General features: G+C 46.1%; 1 protein-coding gene across 3 annotated transcripts in view; it reads right to left on the reverse strand.

The window, feature by feature from the left end:
- The window catches only part of THADA (THADA armadillo repeat containing), a 310,355-nt gene extending 310,006 nt beyond the window's left edge, over positions 1-349 (reverse strand). For all 3 annotated transcript variants that reach the window (XM_074989608.1, XM_074989610.1, XM_074989611.1), the window contains exon 1: positions 43-349. The gene's annotated coding sequence lies outside the window, so the exon portion shown is untranslated. The remainder of the gene's footprint in view (positions 1-42) is intronic.
- Between the last annotated feature and the right edge of the window lie 7,469 nt (positions 350-7,818).

The following is a 7,818-nucleotide window of genomic DNA, read 5'->3' on the forward strand; positions in this document are numbered from 1 at the left end:
AGAAACACGAGCCCTGGGAGGGATGGGGGCGGAGCACACAACCTCTGCTGCCACCTCCTGTCCCTCTCCCAGGCTCCCCTCCCGAGCCAGGCCACGTATCATCCCCGTTGAGGAGAGGACGGAAGCTCCCGGCCCGGAGCAGCAGAGGGAAGGCCTGAGATCCGGAACCAAACCGCGGCAGTTGTGAGCCCACCTCTGGCTGGCGCAGAGACTGCCCCAAAGGGGCGGAACCACAGTCCGGGCGGGACTACGGAGCTGGGCCTGGCCGGATCTCGGGAGGGGAGGTCGGATCCGGGCTAAACCAGGGGCAGTGCCGGCGTGGGTGAGCGGCGGGGGCGCGAGCCCCGGCTCCGGCATTTGACTGGAGGGAGGAGAGGCGAGTCGCCGCCCCAGCCCCAGCCCCAGCCCCAGCCCCGTCGAAGGGAGCATAGGCGCTGCCTGGGTAACGGGGCGCAGCTTACCTGGGCAGTACCCCCCACACACACGTGGTTCTCTGTGCAGTCCCAGGCACCACCCGCCGCTACTATGATTGGCTGGAATTCCAACCAATCAGAGACAGGATGAAGCCCGGGAGCCGTGCCCCTGCTGTTTCCCCTCCCTTCTCCGGGCCAGGGAAACAGCAGCCGCTGGCTTCCAAGCCTCGAGTCGTTTCCTGCTCCGCCCCTCTCCGCCCGCGTGGGCCAGATCCGCCCTGGCTTGCCTGATCCACCCAGCGAGCCTCAGGGCTCTGCTCCCCCTGCAGGCTGGGTGCTGGGGAGGGGCACCCCAAGCCTCGGCGTTCAGATCCCGGCAACTCACCCTCTGGATCCGGAGCACGGCCGGGCGGGGGTTCCCCACCCCGGTTTGCCCCCTTTTCGGGAGTCTGAAATGGATGAATGATCCCAGCACAGATGGTGGGGGACACCCCTGCTTACCTCTCTCCAGTCTGAAACTGACCTTAGCCACACGAATTCTTACCTTTTCGGGTGGGTGGGTTTGCACTTGCATTTGCACTCCCCATGGGCCGCCCTCACCCCGCTCTGCGCCCCCCCCCCACCCCCAGCCATCTCTCCGACCGGCCTGGCAAGGGCTGGGCAAGGCAGCGCACGGCAGTGGGAGTGGCAGGGGATCATCTCCCCCGCTCCACCAGCACTCGCCAGGTGGCCCTCAACTGCGTCCTCCAGGCAGGCAAAGCCCCTGATGGGTGGCTAGAGACCTCCCAACCCCCTGCGTAGTGGGGCCCATGGGGAGCACCGCATGGTGAATGCTGGGGAGGTGATCCCTTGCAGCTGCTGTTGTTGCCACTACTCAGCCCCTTACCCAGGTAATCCTCCCCTCCAGGGCAAGTGTGGTGGTCTTTGGGCTGGGGTGAGGTGGAGGATCCTTGGGTGAAGAGGAGGGCCCAGTGGGTAGTCCTTGGATCAAGAGGGAGGGTGGGTAATGTTTGGGCTGAGCAGGGGGAGGGATCTTCAGGCTGAGTGGCGGGTAGCTGGAGGGAAAGCTGGGAAGCAGGGCCATCTAGAGAGCTGGGGTTGTGTGGAAAAAGGCAGGACCCACTGGGGTGGGGGGGTGTCTACATTTACAAGAAAAAGCACACAACACCCCCAGAAATTCCTGCGTACAGACTGGCTTTCGTTTCCTATTTTTTAACCAGTTACCAATCCAGTTTGGTAATCCAGGAGTCCAATTTGTCTAGTAGACCTCCAAGTTGCATCTCACTTAAAAACTACTTGCTTACAAATTTAGGCATAAAAATACAAAAGAACCACAGCACACTATTAGTGAAAAATTACATATTTTAACAATATAATTATATAACCCCAGAAGCCTGGAGACTACTGACGAGAGTAAAGTCTGCAGCATTTGCTGAGAGCCAGACCAGGCCCTATTTAAAAGGCCAATGACAAAGGCAGGGGAGAATGAACCTATGACCTTAGGGAACTAAAGCCACGTGCTCTACTGCATGAGCTAATAGCCAGCTGGCTTTTACTGACTTGCTAAAAAGTCCCAGCTATGGGACTAGAAAGTCACAACTATGGACTATAGGACACCGCACACTTCACAGCAAAGATGAAGGAGCTGAGGCAGATGAACTAGAAGGCAAGGGAGGCAAACTCTGGTGCTGCATTGAAGGCTTGCCAGCTCTGTAATGAGTTGGTTGCTATTTTCAGCAATGATCCTACCTTCACCACCAAGAGCCCCTTGTATACTTCAGGGGGCTGGAGGCAGTAGAAAATGGATATAACCCACAGAACAAAGTCATAGATGAGCAGATGGAGTAGAGGACAGTGTGGCGCCCCTGTGGTGCTAGCAGGTGGGCCAGGCAGTCAAAAACTTGTCCAATCTAGGCAGTTCTAGTCAGTCTAGACACTCCCACTCCAGTGAGCAAGAAGCAGGAGAAGAGACCCCTTGGTAAGTGGGTTTCTTTTTTGTTTTCTTTTTTTTTTAAAGTTAATGGTGCTTGGTTACATGATGTCCAGCTTTCATTTACTTCCAGTACTGTGGAAGTGAGTCAAGGGATAGAAATGTGCAAGACTAGCTGTGTTTCTGTGTGCTGCACATTTCCCTGTTCAGTGAAACAGTACAACAGAACTTGATGTATGCTGAGATTTTACAAGAATCCTAGAGAGTTCTCTAGGAAACTTTTCTGGAGGTCTTCACCAGTTGTTTGCAAGATGCTCCTTGCCTCATTGAATGAAAGTTTGTGCTGCTATTCTACAATCACTTGTGCAGGGACCAAAGCAGTACACAAACAAGCAGAACACAGATGCAAGTTCAGAAGCTGCAAGCATGCAGCAGATATAGCCTTGGTGTTTTGTTTACCCTCAGGAGTGAGAATGATATCTGCTTCAGTGACCACTACCTGTGGAAAATGGTTGGAGAATTTACAACAGGGGTGGGAAATCCACGGTCTGCATCCGGTCCGCAGTTTGTCTGGATCTGGACCCTGAGGCTTGGGGCACTCCTCCATGGCATCTGGCCCATGGGAGGGTGGAGGGTTTGGAGCTCCAAGCTTTGCCAGCTGGATTAGGGCCGGGGGGGGCAGGGAGCAGGAAGCAGCTCTGGGCTCCCCTGACAGTCGCTGCTGTTCTCCCAGATGGGGGAAGGAGAGGGGAGCACCAGTGGCTTCCACAGCCTGCCCAGAGGCTTCCTACCACTGCCAATAAGAGCACGGGGGGCAGTGGCGAGGGGATGCAGAGCCAGGTGCATCCGGGGGTGCTACAAAGATAATCTGCACCCCTGTCATCCAGGTGCTGCCACCCCTCCCATCCAGATCCCCATCTCACCACTTCCTGCACCCTCCCTTCCACCTCTGGTCCGTGTCACACCCTGCCTCCTTTCTCCCAGACTCCGCACCCCTACCTGTCTCCTTCCTTCCAGACCCCACATCCCAAACCCTCCTGCACCGTTTCTGTCTCCTAGACCCTCTCACTCACCCCTCTCCTAATCCCATCCACCCTGATCCCCCACTCACCTCCCACTCCTGCACTCTCCCACCTGCCCAGACCCAATAGCCTATAGTCAGGGACCACATCAGTGAAGTTTTTTTTTTATTCTCACTTCTGTGGCCCCCAACTGATTTGCCTGTGGATCAGCGGCCCCCCGAACCAGAAAAAGGTTCACCATCCATGATTTGCAATATTGTGCTTGGTTGCCTGCACCACCACGCTTTCATATACACTATCTCTGTTTACCCCATGTAGAACAACACACATAAATCCTATGCATTGGGCTAAACTCATCAAATGTGCGGTATTCGCTAACCCAGGGACAAGTTTTTTACTCTTGATCTAGTCCAATAGGTGTGTTAAACTCTAATTATCTGATGCTGTGAATGAACTAACCATTAGGCTTCTGTGTATTGTTTCTTGTGCTTCTATATACACTCATGGAAGATTAGGTTTAGAAGAGACCTCAGGAGGTCTTCTAGTCCAACCTCGTGCTCAAAACAGGAGGTTCCGACTGAATCATCCCAGCCACAGCTTTGTCAAGCCAGACTTAAAACCTCTAAGGATGGAGATTCCATCACCTCCCTAGGTAACCCATTCCAATGCTTCACCACCCTCTGAGGGAAATAGTTTTTCCTAATTCCAACCTAGACCTCCGACACTGCAACTTGAGACCACTACTTCTTGTTCTGTCATTTGCCACCACTAAGAACAGCCTTGCTCTATCCTCTTTGGAACACTCCCCACCCCTCAGGTAAATGAAGGCTGATATCAAATCCCCCACACCATTCTTCTCTTGAAGATTCTCACACTAGCGATCACTTTTGACACTAGAATACTAAGCATGGATGCAGTCTGCAGACAGATGAAGCATAGTGTGAACATGCAATAGCAATGTTATTATAGCACTTTTTGGTTGTCAGTGTAACTTGTTAACAAAACTGCAGGGTAGACAAGGCTTAGAATAGCCCTCCAACCCATTCATACAGTTTGTCCTCTCCAGGTAAACAGAGTCCAACAAGACAAATCAGCTGTCAGTTCTTGTAAGATTCCAAAGCCAGCAGACATTTTTGATAATGTTGTCTGATCTCCTGCATAACATAGGTCATAGAACTGCCCCAAAATAATTCCTAGTGCAATGCTCAGCTCAATTCCTGCCTATCCATTTGGCTCTCCTCAAGGATACCCCAGTCCTTCTCGTATTAGGGCTTCTCAGATCTTTTCCACTAGGTTTCCCTATCAGAGCTCCAACATCAGATTCCTTGGTTTTTTGAAATTTTGTAAGAGAAGGAACCCTCAACATTTCTTATTAGTTCCCTATCTTAACTAGAATAAAGCCTTCCTGATCCCTGTTAGCATCTCTCATGCTGACTAAGTAGGCTCCCTATTATTGGAAATATGGCCACTTGGGCTGTCATGTGATACTTAGTCACCTGACCCTCTCCTTCTCCTCCCACACCCCAATCACCACAGGCCAAAGACTCCTGGGAACTGGATACCTAAGCACAGGTGAGGTTAAGCCTGACTCCTTGAAAAGATCAAGCCACCCTATGACAGACAAAGTTTAGAATTAATCATACATAACTTGAACAAGTGATGTCTATATCTGTTTTCAGTAAGGAGCCATTTTGGAGATTAAGAGGATTTTCTGGTTTTAGTGTTCATTTAGGAAAGATTAGGTAAATACATAGTTTAATGCCAAAAGTTGCATAGAAACTGTTTAAAGTAATATACAATTTCACCACTCTGTGGCACCATGCAATAGAAAAAAACTTTGCACTTTTGAAGGGACACTAAAAATCTTGAGATTGTCTTTTTACATGCAAAAAAACTATCATAATTGACATTTATGTATATCCTTTCATTCAATGGTCCCAATGCACCTGAGAAATACTAAAAACAATTTCTACAAAAGCCTAATTTCATCCATCACTGAGATGCAGATTGTAGCTTTTAAATATAACACAGTTTGACAGGTCAGAACAGTAACTAGAGCTAGCCAGGAAGTATTTTTTCTGAAAAAACAAAACAAAAAACTTTTCCATTTAAACATTAATTATCAATACTTTGATAGATTTGCAAAAAAATTGTTTAGTTTAAAATCCATTTTACATCTAGAAAAGTTTGACAGAAGATTATCAACTAGCTCTAACACCAAATGAATAGGATAATCTTCACTTATATTAAAACTTTACCAATGTAAAAACATTGTGGAATTTTTTTCTGTCTGTTAAATTAAATTATAAAAGACACATTCATCCTTCACAAATTCAACCAATAAGAACTCTTGTGGAAGAGAAGAAGAGCAGCTAGCCATTATTATTCTTTGGAATTTACTTGTCCTTTTAGTATCAGCTCAAGAATATAATTACTGTTTACAACATGTATTTGTCTGTGAGAGGACAGGAAGACCAACTGGGAGAATCCCAGAGTAGTCATGAGAGGTGTAACATTTTGAACCAGTATGTTAAAAGTGTCTGCTACGTGAATGCTGAAATCTCATAAAAACAACAAATTTTAGCGACCTCAGCACCAGACTTGATAGCAACCACATCATCTCTAACCTGAAGCCAGTAAAGTTCTAAGGTGGTTTGTATACCACTGGATTTGCCACATTAGATAGTTTGTGTATATTTGGATTACACGAAAATACAATAACAGTGCACATTTTAATTATAAAAATAAATCACAAAATTATACTCCTCTTGCCCCTTCCCCTGAAATCAAATCAACCCACTAAACACCACTTTGTATATAAATATGAAACAACTCTTATGAAAGAGCCGTGATTACTCTTTGACAAAGAGGTTTTGGTCAAACCTGTGTAAAGACCCCAAAGCCTTTCAGACAACCAAGCATGCACACAACAGACACGCTTACTCTGTGTATCAGTACATGTTGTAAGTTCTATTAAGCAGTATAACACTTTGTAATATACCATTACATTTAAATTTAATAGTTCCAGTGAATAAATTGTTTCCACAGTGCCACCTCTCAGAAATTGTTAATGTTCACTATTTGATACTGTAAGATTCTTCCAGTGTATTCTAGCATTGTTATTTCTGAAATTTTCTGTACATCCATAAGATACAAAACCTCTAAATAGTCTATGCATGAATGTAACTTGTACAAATGGCAAGAGTTAGAAGTTAATCTCTGTGAGTAGATCTGTAAATGTGTACATTGTTTAGTAATTCTTTCATGCATGCTTGGTTTTTTTCTTTAAAAATGTATGACTTTCTCCCATTTTATGTTCTGAGAACAGAACTGCAATTCTCCTGTTATGACATTTATTTCTGTTATGCAAGTTAATTCTTCTTCCTTCACATATTTGAACAGTGGTTCTAGCTTCACCTGTGTACAACACAAGTGACATTAGTTCAAAAAGAATCCTGAAAGTCCCCAGCCGATCAACACTCCTAGTTGTTTATGCCTCCTTCATAAACCCCATTTTATGCCTATGATTGCAGTTCTCTTATTCCCCAAGTCTAAAGAAAATGCCAGAACATAAATCAAACAGAAGGAAATACTGACTTATACGCACAAACTGACTGTTACCATTCGAGAAAGACATCTTGGAGTCATCGGGCATAGTTCTCTCAAAACATCTGCTCAATGTGCAGCAGCAATCAAAAGCACTAGAAGAATGTAGGAACCATTAGGAAAGGGACAGATAATAAGGCAGAAAATATAATGACGTCACAATATAAATCCATACTACACCCAAATCTTGAATACTGCAGGTAGTATTAGTCACGCCATCTCAGAAAAGATACATCAGAACTGGAAAAAGTTCAGAGAAGGGCAACAAAAATGTTTAGAAACAGAGAGGAAGCTGTGCTAGTCTATATACTATCAAAACAAAAAAGCAGTCAAGTTAGCTTTAAAGACTAACAAAATAATTTATTAGGTGAGCTTTTGTAGGACAGACCCACTTCTTCAGACCATAGCCATACCAGAAAATATTGAGTCTGTTCTGGTATGGCTATGGTCTGAAGAAGTGGGTCTGTCCCACGAAAGCTCACCTAATAAATTATTTTGTTAGTCTTTAAAGTGCTACTTGACTGCTTTTTTCTTTTAAAAATGTTTGGAGTATAGAACAGTTTCCACGTGAGGTTTGATTGAAAAGACGGGGACTCTTCAGCTTTGAAAAAAAAGACAACTAACGGGATATGATACAGGTTTATAAATCATGAATGGTCTGGAGAAAGTGAATCAGGATGTATTATTTACCCTTTTCACAAAACGCAGAAACCAGGGGTCACATAATGAAGTTGATAAGCAACAGGTATAAAACTAAGGAAGTAATTTTTCCACACAACACACAGTCAATCTGTGGAACGTTTTGCCTGGGATGCTGGGAAAACCAAAAGTTCATTCAAAGTAGGCC

Source organism: Carettochelys insculpta, chromosome 3 (genome assembly GCF_033958435.1).
Source record: "Carettochelys insculpta isolate YL-2023 chromosome 3, ASM3395843v1, whole genome shotgun sequence".
Classification (NCBI taxonomy): Eukaryota; Metazoa; Chordata; order Testudines; family Carettochelyidae; genus Carettochelys; species Carettochelys insculpta.